The 15,849-nt window shown below is 38.2% G+C and overlaps 1 protein-coding gene across 3 annotated transcripts in view; it reads right to left on the bottom strand.

Annotated features, from left to right (window-relative positions):
- Window positions 1–15,849, bottom strand: part of LOC119648786 (prominin-like protein) — a 198,019-nt gene that overhangs the window by 126,994 nt on the left and 55,176 nt on the right. For 2 of the 3 annotated variants that reach the window (XM_038050628.1, XM_038050629.1), the window contains exon 2: window positions 13,946–14,100. The exons of the other annotated variant lie outside the window; for it this stretch is intronic. The gene's annotated coding sequence lies outside the window, so the exon portion shown is untranslated. The remainder of the gene's footprint in view (window positions 1–13,945; window positions 14,101–15,849) is intronic. 3 annotated transcript variants of the gene reach the window in all.

The raw sequence follows: 15,849 nt of genomic DNA, 5'->3' as shown, positions 1-15,849 counted from the left end.
GAGATGGAATAGTTCAATTCACCAAATACTCATTACGACCCAGATAGAACCGATGGTTTCAAACAAAATTAATACTTTTTTGTCCGGTTTAGGCCAAACTATCCGTCCTGAATATAATTTACATCCATTCATGTTATTTATAAATCTAATTGTATACCATATGAAAGAAAACAAAAAGTGGAAACTATTTTCGGTCATTTTGTTCCCAGGGTAGAGATTAGGCATTTGACAGAACCATATGGCGAAACTGATAACGACGTGCCGACCTCGCTTGTTAACGGGACGAGGGTTGAAGAAAAAGAAGAAGACATGGATGAGGCAGCGTCTAATAGATTGCCTCTGTCCTTGATGAAACAATTAGTCGAATTATACCAAATCGGCTTACTGTCTGTCTGTCGCTCGCAATTTATTCTAAAACGAACGTATTTATTGATACCAAATTTTGGACAACTGATGCAGCTGTGAACTCCTGTGTATGCGATGAATAGCATCATGCCACGATGAGTTTAAGGAGGGAAGGCCCCTGCATACACACATCATGTTTCGTGTAAATTTGCTGTAGTGCAAAACGTCGAATGTTAATAACACACTTTAGGGAAGAATTTAACGTACCATAATATGCTTATACATTACAAACTACACACAAATAACGCCAATATTCTAACATGACATGAAAATAGCGCCGCAATTCTTTTCAAAGGGTTAGGGAGGTAGGATCTTCCTCTTTCCTCTATATGCATTATCTTCTTTTCCGGCAGGGGTAGGGCTCAACATAAAAAATAAACTGTGATGATATAAAAAAATCATTTTGAAGGGGCGTCACTTTTTAGGAGGGTAATCAACAATAGTTTACCCCTTCCTCTTCCATAAACTCCTCATCTCCTCCGTTGACCGTTGCTTTAATTTTCGTCCAAAATGCATTTCTTACCTTTTACCTTTTAATTTTCGTCCAAAATGCATTTCTTACCTTTTACGAATACAACATCAGAACAATTAATATTCCCAAAAAATGTCTAGGGTTAAGTTCAAGAAAATCAAAACAAAGCCGCTCAATCGAAGCATTACGTTCAAATTAGTTATTATACTCTGAAGACGAGACTTTCGGAAGTAACAAAGCTGTGATCACACAAACCGCGTTTAAGTTTTCAAAGTTTAGTAGCCTTTTAATGAGCGGAAAATTGAGTCAGATTTACAATTTAGCGAACACTTCCTTGTCATTGTGAACTATCGTAAGTGGATGGCGTTAAATTATTTGAGATATTCGCAACCCATAAGTGGCGAGATTTGAAGCGTTACTTGTAGCTAGTGAGAACAATACAAATGGCAATGACAGTGAATTAGCGGCTAATTTTAATTTGATTCACTTTCGATTATGATTTTCTCACAGGAACAGTTTTGTTACATAAAAGATACTACATACTCAAATTTCGATAGTATATTTTTTACATGAAAATGACAACCATTTGTCAATCATAACTTGAACGAAAAAAATAATCACAGGAAATACAAGACGTAAACGGGAGTAGAAGTAAGGTCGCCTTTCTTCGTTAGAAAAGGAGCAGAAGCTAAAGAAACGAATAACTGCCAACCAAAATCTTGGACACACAAAAAGCATGTGGGAAACTGCTTATTTTTTATGAATAAACAGGTCTTAAGGAGTTTTCAAACCCCTTTAAGCCGATTGAGAAGTTGGAACTGGTTATCTGAGAACACAATAAGTGAACGTTTCTCAAGTTTGGAACTTCTTTTGGAAACAATGTCGGAAACGGGACGTTAATTTATTCAATAATAATGTAAATGTGCGTCCTCTGAAAATATTTTCGATGATAGTTCAAATCATTGAAGCAATCTCGAGTAGTCATCCATTTTTCTTAATATTATAATACTTAAACTTTGTATGATTGTATGATCCTGAATTTTGTTCGAAAAACTCCAATTTAAGCCGGAGCTTCACAAAAAAAAATAAAAATTCAAATTAAGAGTATATTCGGAAGTTTTTTTTCATATCAAAATTGCACTGACAATTTTCATATAAGAGGTTAGTAGATTTTTAACAGAAACTGAAAACACATCGAAAAGGGAACCTCTAAAAGCACAGGGGGAGTAGAATTAATGAATCTGCATCTAAGCTGAGTTATAGCATTCTAAAGTCAGCAATGGAAGCCTGACATTTTTTCCATGCCAAAAAATTTCAAAATATTAAACGTTTTTGACCGTAGACAATACAAACCGCAAACCACTTTCTGTAAGAGCAAAAGTGGCATTATTATTTGCAATGTAAAAGATGTTAGGCGTCGGTGAGGACAAACTTCCAACATCCATTAAAACTCAATTCAGAATCAACCCCTACATCTGTAATCAGTCCAGGTGATTCAAAGGAAGCACCGGAGTAGAAGCAAATATCTTTCTTGAAATACAACAAATCGCCGGGTGTCGATGGAATCCCCGCAGATCTACTACTATTATACATACATAGATGAATTGATCCCCTGTAACCGCATACATTAAATAATCTGCCGAATTTAAGATATAATATACCCCCCCCCCCCCCCGAAGATTCTTCCTAAAAAAGGACATCGGCTGTATTGCAAGGATAATAAAACAAGTCGGGAAACCGGAAGCTGGGCGCTTCAGGTATGAAAGGTTTTGGTTGTTTCTTGTGTGAGTATATTTGAGTATAAAACTATCCCATTTGTACATAGCCCGTTAAGAATATGCATTTAGCATGTCAGATTTAGTACTTCGGGTTGTAAATTTACACGGTAAGGCAACTTTGAGCTACTGTAACTTTGTTACTAATAGTATGATTTTGATCAAACTTGGAGATAATATGCTTCATATTATATTTTATACTACTACCAGCTTTTATAACTCTGACATAAACTTAAGGGGGCTTTTACCCAATTTTCCCAAAAATACGATAATATACTATTATTAACTTAATTTGAACAGATATTGATATGGAGAGTATTTTGAGGCCTGGGTACCGTATAGAGGCAGCTTCATGATTTTTCGGTTGGGTAGTTTCTGAGAATGGCTCCGTTAAAGAAATCATCACTTTGCACCCCTCCCACTCCTCGCCGTTTTAACAAATCTAAAACTAAAACTAAGACCGGTTCCGAAAAGTACTAATCGAAACCTTTCATTTGATACCCCACATGACTATATTTGGTGAAAAAAAATTGTACACCCACCTTTACATGTTTTACAAACAAAACCTTGAAAACACCCCAGTTGTGAATGTCCTACAAAATCCAACGTTGACTAGATATCAACATTTAAGCAGATCCTAGAAAAATGCTGGAAATCTAGCGTGGATGAATTTCGCCTAATAGTGGATTTATCGACCGTAAACATTTACATAATGTGCTCCTTGGGTGTAAGAAGCCCATTTAAACTGGTTCGGATGATAGAAGTCTCAATGGAAAACACTCAGTACCAAGTAAAAATTTAGTCTTAAATAGCCGAAGTGTTTCCATTAATCACTTCGAACTAATAAACACGCAAAGAGCACCTAAATGAATAGTTAAGGGGCTGATCGAAAGAATTGGAAACGATTTTGATTTACTCGTAGATTTTGACAAAATATTCATTTGAATTGTTTGAATTGGGTCTAACTATGCTTTCTTTTGCTTTCTCAAAGGATGTTTGCCAATCAATCCTCCAACAGGTATCATAGTGTCACACATTCGTGGGTATCCATTTTCGGATTCATGCTTCTTTTAACAAGAGCCTATGGGCGGGTGGTAACACGATAAATGGACATCAATTCAGGTAGTCTAAACAAACCAAAATTTGGCAATCTCGTTTCTGAAGCTTATACAATATAATTATCGAGTTTTCTACAACTTCTCCTTCATATAATTAAAAAATGGTATATTTATTCAAAAAATAAGAAATAAATAAAAAATAAATTTCGTAAGGAGTAACTGGAGAACAAACACTGTTAACTGCTTACTGTTACTAGAATATGGAATCCAGAAAAGTTCTGGTACTGGAAGCTGAAGAACATAGTCGACATTGTTAAAACAACGTTACGCTGGGTGGACACGCATGGCTAGTGAACTTCTTCAATGTCTGACAAGTTTAGAAATTGCAGCATAGGAGACATAGGATAGTGTATCGTAACCTCTGTGCCATAGCAAGTCGGTTTTCGCCTTTTAACAGCGCGAAGTGTTATCCTGATTCGATACCAAATGAATGTGTTTTTGACAAAAATTGCCACTTCCTATGAAACTTGGATCCAACTATCCCACTATAGACTGCATACGACTATGTTACAGGTACAAAAAACTCACGCAAAGATCAAGACTTGTCGAGTGTAGCTCACCATCGCCATTAAATCTTCGCAATGTGCTTTAGTTCTACCCAGGAGTTCCTAGGAAGTTTCCACTTTCCCTCCACTGTTCTATGGCATGCAACTCTAGGCTGATTCACTCGTCAGCCGATCTGCACTGCATAGTATAATCTCCAATGAAAATGTGGCCCTTTCCCAATGTGTGACCAAGCTACTGCCAGTTTCGCCTTCTAATTAATACGTCCGCGGATATCTCCCACGTAGGACGATGAATTTCTTCATTTATATATAACGAGGAGGACGAAAATTAAAGCATTCAAAAGAACCTCCTCCCCTGCCCAAATGGCTTCCTGCTTAGAGCGGCAGGCTGTCGCAGCGGAAGGTCACAGTTAAAATCTCCTGGTGGTAGAGAGATTTGTATCATGATTGGACTCGAGTCAGCGGTGAAAAAGAACCTGAGTGTGAAATCAGGGTAATAATCACGGAGCGTAATGCTGACCATATAGCTCCATATGCCTAAAGCTTCGTAGACCCATACCAAGGAAGCTTCACTTCAGGCAAATCAACGATTTTTTCTTTGCAGCACTCGATGGAGAAGCTGTTGGAATATGGGCATCTCTTCATCCACTTTAAGGCCGCCTATGACTCACAAGGATGACTCTGACCAATGTGCGAGCACAGATAAAAGAAGCGGGATCGCTCTCACAACCATTCAGCATCCAGAGCGATTTAAGGCAAGCAGATGCCCTATCATGCATTCTTTTTAACCAGGCCCTGGAAGAAATGACAGGCACAATTCTTTTACAATCACATCATGAGAAGGACAACCCAAGAAGTACAGTCTGCCTTCATCCTGACCGAGCCGGATTCTTAGCAAGAAAAATTGCGAAAATACCTCCAAAAAATTTCTAGCCACTTACGGCAAGATGGACGATTCCGAGTCTATATAACGACGAAATTTATGAGCGATGCCATGATCGTCTGGTTGTGGATAAAATTCGGCTCAATAGGTTGCAGTGGCCGGGTCAATTAATACATATGAGTGAGGATCATTCAGCCCGGAAACCCTATACCCTTATAGGCTACCTATGGTAGAAAAAGAAGACGTGGCACACTCTGCTTCAAATGGAGCGATGTCGTAGGCCAGCATGCCAGACAACTTTTATGGATTTCAAATTAGTGAACGTCGGCGCAGAACCGGGATGGTTAGAGTTCCTTACTAGGGCAGGTCTAGCCATTGATGATGCGTCATTAATGGTGATGAACTAATATATTTATATGTACTCATTGTCGTGTTTGCTTTGATTTGAGGTAACATTACTTTTGTATTTAAATGCATTCCTTATCAACAGAATCGAAAGCACGAAACAATTCATGAAATCTATTACCATATTTTTTATGTAAATTGCGATTAAGCCTTCTAAGATTAGATAAAACTGCAATAAAGATATTATATTTGCGAATGTGAAAACTATGATACGTATAGGTACATATGTGAGGACAAACAAAAGCCACATTGTTAATAAGCTTTGTTTACTTTTATTCCGGAAATCGGTGAATAATCCAGAAATGTTCCGCGTTTATGCTCATATAAAATTCAAACGATTTGACTTAAATGAGATTGAAGTGTGGGTTTAAATTAATAATGCTGTTATGCGGACTAAGTGCTTTTCATAAAGGTAGTTTTGAGCAAACGGAAACAAATGGATCACTGTATTCCCAAAAATCGAGTGCAGAGTTTAACGTTGCCGGATCTATTCCCGTAATATTAAAAAGAACGACGGTGACAATAGATTTTTAGGTAAGTTGGATACCGCAGGCGGATATACAGACAGAGAATGGATCAACTTTAATAGTGTTTTGTTGCCCACAGATCCTTAAAACAAAGGAACTACATTCATTGGAAAAGTTCAAAAGTCGGAAGGGGAGAAAGTCGAGAAAATTTTAACATTCGTCCTCGCGTCTTTAACACCATGATAGTTATTGATAACCAGTTGAAGGCATAATCCCAAGGCAAAGTCAGGTTTTGGCTAATCAAAAAGAGCCAGATTGAAAAAAAAAATTATCAAATAGGTACAATTCTAGATATTGGACATACCCCTTATATCTATAAGAATGACTTTAACATATATGAAATTACCCAAGGCCGCAATAGTCTCCACTGTGGCATTTCACTAAACCATTCAATGACGTGCGTTGATGATGAATTAAAATTTTAGACCCCATGGAAAACTTGTCAAGTATATAACTCCACCTGGACGAAATGCAAAATCTACCCTCGATTATACAAATTTATGATTCTTTAAATTTTATGAGTATGGACTCTGATTAAGTGTAAATCCCGATAAGAGGGTAATGTCAGATTGTCTACCTGACTATGTCATTTCTTTAACAAAGTTGCCTGGATTGTCAAAGTGCAATTAGAATCCACAGTCTGCACAAAGCCGTTCAATGAACTTCACAGTGACAATTGACATTCATCCACTAATAAAGACTAAAAAACTTCCTGTCTACAAATTCTTATGTATGCCATCACCTCACAGTGACTTATTATAAGATAATTTATTTAATTAAATTTTTACGCCGTTATCCGAACAATGACGCTCAATATTAGCATTGATTTATAGCAACTAATCGCGGTAACATCAGACTGAATGGTAGTAATTATTTACAAAATAAACAGATGTGCACAATCTGGCCTTGCAATATTCGCATATCTATAAAAGCGTGAACACCACAATAATCAAACAATGCCGCCTTTTATTAGATTTCTCTGAATCCTAAAGCGCAAATGATGTGTTTATTTTGTAAAATGGCAAAGAACAATATATCCATTCTGATGGAATTATAAAGCGTTGTTTTTTCTAATTGATAAAAACAGTATAACAAATAGGAACTAATAAGTACTAATTGTCTGCATCCATTGTGTTAATTGCTAAGATGAAATTGCTTTTATTTTGCTATTATTCTCATAAATCATAAAAGAATTACAAATTTTCAAGAATTTTGTTCTGATGATTCGCAGAAGTGAAGAGAATAGAAAATGTTGATTCGCTTTACAATAATATGTAAGAAGCACGAAAGGAACGGAAGGATCTGCCTATGATTTTCCAATAATATCTCAAGTAACACATGCACTGACAAAGATAGTAAAGTAGAAATCTTCATTTTTTACAGTATAGACATTTATATTATAGTAGGGAAATGCAAGTGATTTACGACGAGTTGCAAAATGAGCGAAAATAAGCTCAGTGGTCGTGGTTAACATGTGGAAATTTCCTTTTTTGTTTTGTCTTTATCTCAATACTTAACTCTACCCGCTCAATTTAAAAATTAGAATTCATTGTGATGTGCTACTTTAGCATCACAATTGACAAAATCGTTAAAGGTTGACAAAACTGTTAAAGGAAATCAAGGAAAATAAAATCGCTCTACGCCAGAAGCAGGGATTCTTAAAAGATATCTATCAACGTATCCTTCAGTTAGAAATCTCAGTGAAGGAGAATGTATAACGGTATTCCTGACGTCTATTGCGTGGATTTAACAAGATTTAATCATGGTAAGGGAAGTCTATGAAGGTTTCAATCTTATCCAGAGCCACAACACAGATGCATGCATCATCTGGCATCAGTAGGATGTCAAATAAACGGGCTAGACTCCAGCCTTCATAGTAGCCACTGGAATCCCGACTGTATTCGCCGAAAGGCTACCAATATTGGAACCTTAACTGGTCAATTCCTTGGTCCGGTTATATTCCTCTTTACTTTTATGGGCAGGAACGCAGAGAGGAGATTTCGAGCGAACCGCCTACACTTATCAGTTCGATGCACTATTTTACCAGCTTGGAGGGTGTAACAGTAGACATTTAAGTCTTTGAAGGGGCTTGTGGCCAAGGATTCCATATCACCAGCGTCTCCAGGTGAAATATACTTATACGCAAGTTGTACGAATCGGATGTATTGTGAATTTCTAGGAAAAACACAGTATTTAAGCTTTCCAGCATATTACTGATCTTTTATTCCGTCCTGGTTGAGAGCCAAGCTCTCTGTAATGTAATGCATTGCAAGTCCAAAATAATAAAAACTTGTTTTTCCTATACGCTAGTGATCATTTATTGGTTTAGGACTTGTTAGCAGTGAGGAAGGGAACAAGTGGTTCGCGAAATATCGGTATTTGCAAGACCAATAAATTAACACTAGCAAATAGGAAAAATTAGTTTTTATTATTACAAATAATTTATTCGCTTGAAATACCGCGTAATTACACTCAGAAAATCCAAAATGTTTTCATATCTGAAACGCCCAGCCTTCTGACTCATGGAACGTAATAGCACGGCACGATACAATGTATTTGATAAGAAGAACAAGTTCAAGCTGGTTAAGGATATCTGTTGAGCAAAACCGTATGTCCCCAATAGTGCTCTGACTTGTAATTTTTTTTTTTCCTATTAAATTCGGTTTTATTATATTCGTTGCTTAGCGGAGGCCATTACACAATAAGAATATGATGAAGTGCAGTTTTATATATCCACTGAACCATTTTCGGATAGAGCGCCTTTTTTCCCCCAAGGGCTTTTCGCAAGCGTACAAAGCTACGCAAGCTATAAAAGATACATAAATTAGGATTTCGTCTAGGACAAAGGCAACTTGTTAGATGCTGCCTCACCGCTGCCCCGTGAGCAACGTGACCGGGTTGCTTCCTTGCTTCTTTATATAGATCCGCAAATATGACATGAATGCGAATCATACTGAGTCGAAAAACCGCCTAGTAGTTTAGGCCGGACCAGAAGCTAACTGATGTTTTGTTTTTGATTTTGACGAAACCGCAAGTCGTCCATTTTTTTTAAATTGGGTGCTACCCCAGAAAGAGGAACCATCAGCTGAACGGAGGATTCAGGACTTATGTTGAGACCGCATTATGCAGCCCATCCGCATACTTCTTCCAAAGCACCCTTCAAAATCGTATCAATAATGGAAGGAACATGGTTGATACTAATATTACCACATTATTACCATACGTTACCACCTTTATTTCACCCCATCTGATTTCCTTAAGATTTTATGATAAATATTAGCTTGAGTATTGAGGTCTCGAGGTCTCTCTACTATGGGCTCTGGTTAAGTGAATTATTTTGGTTCTTGGAATAGATACCATCGCTTCAGACACCAGTGCCACCCTACTTTGATTATTGACTATTCAGTGGCTTTGATACTAGCATTGTTAGTAGTGTCTTTCGTGTCCAGGAGGACAGTTAAGTTAAAACGCCAGTTCAACCGTGTTGATTACCTCCTAGGGAACAGGATCTACACATTTGCCTTGAGGTAGACGTATCGAAAATTGGAAAGAAGCAATTTTTCTATGATTTTCGATACAAAGGACGGGAAACTGGTAAGCCTAAAGTCCTTCCTTTTATAGTATATTCGGTATATATTCAGTATCTTCTCTAAAGCCTCAACTTTTAAGTTAAGTTTGTCTTTAATGCGAATAGTAACAGTAGAAATTCTAGAAAGTTTAGTTCTACTAGTTTCACCAAATTTCCTCCGGCTGGGCAGGATGTAAGGCTGTCCATTGCGACAGGTCGCGGATCAATTCTCGCTGGTAGCAGGATTTGTATCATAGGCTGGATGTCGGATATTAATGAATGGATAGATTAAATTAATGAATGGATAGATTAATAATAATAATAATAATAATCGTTGGCGCAACAATCCATGTTGGATCAGGGCCTTGAAGTGTGTTAGAGCACTTCATTCAAGACCGTAACGGTACACTAGGAGGCAATGTGGTCAGCATTGCGCTCGCCCGAGATTATTACCCTGATTTGACTCAGGTACTCATTCACAGCTGAGTCGACTGGTGTCCGACGTCAAATCACGATACAAATCTCACTGCCATCAGCGAGATTTGAACCGCGACCTTCCGTACGACAGCCTTGCGCTCTAACCACTTAGCTATCCGGACATGGATAGATTAAATCGATTAAATCGGAAGAAAGCCTAGGTTCAAATTGGACCCCATGTATTATATTATTACCAATAGATTCAATTGAAAAGTATCCAGCCACAAGCTCTTTTATAGTCAAATTTCTAAAGTATAAGACCTGTGCATTTTAAGCCGACGTTTTCCTTCCCGGAGAAGATCATTGAATTAACTAAAACACATATCTAATGCTGCAGATCGATTTGCGTTACCTTCAGAGGTTTTTGTCATCGCCGTATAAGATAAATCTGCAGCTAATCTTCCTCCTAGAGGAGGACATGACAGACGAGCTGGAACCAAAGGTCAGAGATCCGAAAAAGACATTCGCAATGACTTTCAAAGTTTCGTACCTTGCTAAACATAATGAAAAAAAAATTTGTGCAGCCTCAGAAAGCTGACAAGGGAGATCTTCAACATATGCGACAGGCACAAACATTGGCATCTAAACAATTACTTCCTGAAGAGGTACACGTCGTCATCAACATTGCGATCTTGGTTGGACTGTTGTGAGAACATTGAAAATACAGTGAGTCTGCGAGACTCGGTTAAATTCTGGCCAAGGAACATAAGAGCCCATCATTTCTTTGAAAGTCGGAAAGCTCCTAGACGGAATCTTCTGGTGAAACCCTGGAGCTGCTAGTTCAGATACACTATGGATATGCCGCCCCAGTCATTTGAGATTATCAAATTGGTAATTATAATTATACATAGACAAATTCTCCGGATATAAATCTCTAGGACCAGATAACGTAATTCCAGCCATACTAAAGAAACAGCCACTAAGAACGGTCTTCGCAGGGAGGAGGGCTCAAAGGCAAATTCACAGAAACCGCCCTTCACAAGGTATATAGCCTTCTACGCCTGCAACAGGACATTTGTAATTGAATTTCCGGCCGAGGATAGTTCTCTGGATGTATACAGCCCTGGTTCGTCCCATCCTAATGTACAAAACAAAAGTTAATAGGGTTCAGGGAACCGTGTATGGGGGTTTTGCTAGAACTGCGCAATCCTGGGTGGCAGATGTTTTCAATATACTTCTACACCTTCTCCTCCGGGCCCTCCACATTAAATACGTTTCGTACCATAACGCTAAATGGACTCTTCGAAGCTGCCACTGATATCTACCTACCCTACCATGGTTTCAATATTCCGAAAAGTTGTTGAGTTCTTTTTCAGCGGGTACTTCCGCCGAAACAATCATTCTAAAACCCCCGGAAATGGCGTAGTTCATTCCCATCAGCATCATGATCGAGTCAGGTTAAAGCATCCCTACGCCATCAAATAACAAAGCTCCTGTTGTCGATGAGATACTGGAAGAGCTATGGAAAAAGTGGCAGAGCATACTTGACAAAACTCCTACACAAATTGATTGATATCATATGGATTTATGAAACAATACCTCATGACTGGTGGAAAAACTCATATGCTCGTAACATAAAAAGGAAAATAAATTTCGCTGTGATGCTTTGTAGACTGTATAAAGTAATGTTCGGCTTTGAAATCCCACAGGAATTCATATGAGTGAGGAAACCGACCACGGACTACACAGAATCCCAGGTCAAGGTCGAAGGAGAATTGACACAGAACCTCACTACAAATTCAAATTTAAAGCGAGGAGGCAGTTTCTCTCCCATTATCTCCAATCTAGGTCTAAAGTTTGTCATCCGAAAAATTGCCATCGGCGAAAAGGACACATGACTAGCAAAATCAACTAGAAGCGACTATTCTAGATCTGGAGTCTGCAGCAAAGGAAGTTGGATTAAAGGTCAACAAGATCATGTAGAGCTTGGATCTACGAAGGGATACGTGATCCAATACGAGAGGGATCAGACACAACGCGTTGTTCAGGTGTGTGCATTCTTGTCAAATTTCACAAGGTGTAGTAGATAGGTTTTGTGAAACGTATGAACAACTTAAGAATCGCCAAGTAGATGTGGAAGGGTGAATCTCGAAAAGTACGACTACAAGAAAAACCACGAAAAAGTTTTGAGGACACGATATATGACTTCAGCAGATCGCTGATAGGATTCGGCAACCAGAGGACAGGCCTTTAGACCAAGGCTCGTTTTGGGTTATGGTGGCATTGATAGCGATGATGACAATCTTAAATTGTGGTGTCCATACTTATTAATAAAAGATATTGTTTAGGAAAACGTATATCATATACTCTATATGAATGAATCCGCAATCTGTTCCTTATTAACGAATGTTAATAAAATGCATTCTCTCCAGCACTCAAAGTGATTATTATGACAAGAATAAATTCAAATGAATTAAAGTGTTAACAGCAAATAAAACACTGGCTCCTAGGAAGGGAAATTTAATATGCAAATTTGTCTAAAAACGCAATGATTTGCTGAAGAAGGGACCCTGCAACATTAATAGGGAGATTCCATCGTATTTTAATCATTTGCGTAACTTCTTCGAAGGGAGATCATTTGTCAAGAGTTGTAAGCAGATTATGTAATACATGATATAGACCAGCTTACATCACTTTTTTTTCTACGTTGGCGACATTGTGACAAACCTCTGTAACAAAATTCATGTCAAAGTACTCGTTACTTTCTGTTCAAGGTGATAAAGAAATCAAAGAGACCATGCTTTGCCGGAAACGAATGTTTACAAGTGGTATAAACAGTTCAGAGCAGGCCGAGAAAGTGTTGAAGGCGAAGAGCGTTCCGGACCACTATCAATTTCTACCGATGAATAACACGTCAAGAAAGTCGAACAGCATGTGGATGTCAGTAGTCGAATGAGTGTTACAGACCTTGGCGATGCTGTCTGTATTTCGAAACCATCAACGAAGATTATTATTTGAGAGTTATACGTCGTTTGCGTAAAGTTATTCGCAAGAAAATGCCTCAATTGTGAGCAGACGATTTTGGTTTTTACATCACGTTTGTGCACCCTCTCACACTGCACTCGTCCTTCGCGAATTTTTCACCAAAAATTCGATGCATGCCGTTCCCTAACCACCGTATTCGCCTGTTTATTGGCATCGTGTGACTTCTGACTATTCCCGAAACTCAAAATACCACTGAGGGGAAATTGTTTTGAGACTGTAGAATGCACTCTATCCTTAGGGGACTGCTTTAAAGGCGACGAAATAGAAAGAATTAATAGATACAGTTTGAAATAAATAAAAATTGGTCTTATTTTTGGGACACAGTAGTATAGTTACATAAAAATTTGTACAGTATTAGCACGATTAAGAAAAGATGAATCAATCCATTTTACTTCAGATTATTTCGAATAATATTCGCTAAAATATCGAAAAGCCAATCTATCTCAAAGATTTTCAAACCTACATAATCACCACAATCTCCGTGCCATAAACTTGTACCAATAGTTTTCAAATCAGTATTCCGTAAAGCTAGGAACGGAAACCTCAACAAGAAACGATATTTTTCATCTGGAGGAAATAAGGTCCGCAATTAACAGCCGGTTGTAACTCATTATTTTTCCTAAACGGAGAAGACCTCTTTCCATTCAAAGTATAAACCCAATTTCGTATTCACTGCAGGCATCACCGATTTCTGGCATTTGAGAAATTGTTTTCACGCGTTTCTTACTCGTTCCGATAATAGCTGAGATACGAATGTACCTCATCCTCCATGAAATAATTATAATTAACAACCTGATCGTATTCCATGAAAATGAAAATCTTACCTTGATTACCACGACCACTACGTCGGAAACGAAGAGGCAACAGCAATGCCTTTATGTTTTTATTCTTTCCACCCGGGTCGAGAGTTTGCGCGCAACAAGTTTCCAATTCGTTCGGGCGAATCAAATACACATTTGAGAGCGGGAATGCCCTTGGGCTGAAAAGTGCGAAAAACATTGATATGAGTACGTAGAAAATACATTATTTTCTATCAAGTGGAAAAAAAATCAGAAGAATTTTTATAATGGTGGCCATTAAGGTGAGGAAATTGTGGGTGCTGCGGTTGAGCGTTCGATCTGGAAAATTTGGCTTGGCGGGCACAATGTTTATGAAACTTTTGGGATTTACATGGCTAGAAAACAAATAATTAAATTAGCATCCGGCCAATTAGGCTAGCTGAAAAAGATCAACGTTCCAGTTTGTTTTGATACTTCTCTGCAGGTGTCCCCGTGAGATCATTCCTAGTAAAATTGGAAGAAATCTCAACAGGATAGTGGAATTTCTGTAAACATGTCCACTGCTATAAACCAAATAACGAACAATAGGTTCTCCAAGTAAGGCTACTATAAATTCGATAAAAAGTCTATAAAATCCCAGGCCAGCAATTCCGGCTTCCTCGCAATGCTAGCAGTCAACACGGTTCCCTACTCGTGTTCACTTCTAAACAACTACAGTGCGCAAGGATGTGCGTGCCCAATTCCAAACAATTTACGAATTACTAGAAATTTACATAAAGACCTTCCTATTTCTTGTTCCACTTTCGCTTTTTATTGGCATTGATTCCATTGGGGCTCGATAAATTCCACAGAAAGTTTGCTTAGTTTATAAAGTTTATTGTTACTGTTGATTTACGAGCGATACAGAAAGCAGCCAACATAACAGTAGTGCAGCATAATCGAGGCATACCATGATCCATTGGTAATTGCTTTAACGTAAACACATTTCCTTAATCCGTATCACCGTAATGGGCGCATTTATCGGTACTTAGCCCAAGTAAGGATGTCGTTTGATATTCAATGCCGCTAAATACGCAAAATGTTTGATAGTTTCGGGCCACTTCTGGTGATTAGACTCCAATGTTTATAGTTTCGAGGGAAACAAGGAGTGGCGTCATTGAATGACGTTTTTTAAAGCATTGCTTCGTCAGCCACACCTTCATCCAATAGGTATGCTAAAATATTATGTTGTAGGTTGCTAATTCAAGGAGTTGCAATAAAAGCTAATCATTTTCAACAACGTAGTTAGGTTTTCAAGTCTGCGGCATGAACGAAGACCAGCGTACAACCATCGAAGTATTGATAGAAGCACCGTCTTATTGAAAATTAAGTGGGAAAAGACAACTAAAAGGAAGAAAGAGACTGTGGCATAAATTCGTTTAATCATGATTAACATAAGCGCATTAAAAGTATGACAGTGAACTGCAAACCACCTTTCTTTCAATATTTCCCGGTAGGGATCTTTCGATAAAGTTCTAGTGACTGTTTCCATTGCATATAATTGTTGAACGTGTCATGGGCGATCATCCCTGGTTTCACCTCCACCGGAATCCAAAGCTTGCAGGTCTGTTGTTTTAGGGACTTCTCCTGGTAGCAAAATTTATAAATAAATCCATCGCATACCTGCAAATCAGTGAGTATGCTGAAGGTTTCCTTCGGGATTTTATCCTTAACTTTCAATTGCACACTACTTCCACCACCGCTAAACATTTTTACTAACAACAATCGTTGGTGCCACAATCTAATTGGTTCAGAGTTTTGAAGAGTGTTAGAGTGCTTTATTCAAAAAGGTAATGGTACAATACAGGACTATGACTATGATTGAGAGAAGGACTATTCGAAACTGTGGCCTCGTAATCATAGCCTCCAACCAAACGCATACTTATTCGAAAGCAGCCCGTATTGTTAGA

This window comes from Hermetia illucens, chromosome 2, assembly GCF_905115235.1.
Source record: "Hermetia illucens chromosome 2, iHerIll2.2.curated.20191125, whole genome shotgun sequence".
In the NCBI taxonomy this organism is placed as follows: Eukaryota; Metazoa; Arthropoda; class Insecta; order Diptera; family Stratiomyidae; genus Hermetia; species Hermetia illucens.
This window is presented reverse-complemented; position numbering and strand designations above follow the sequence as displayed.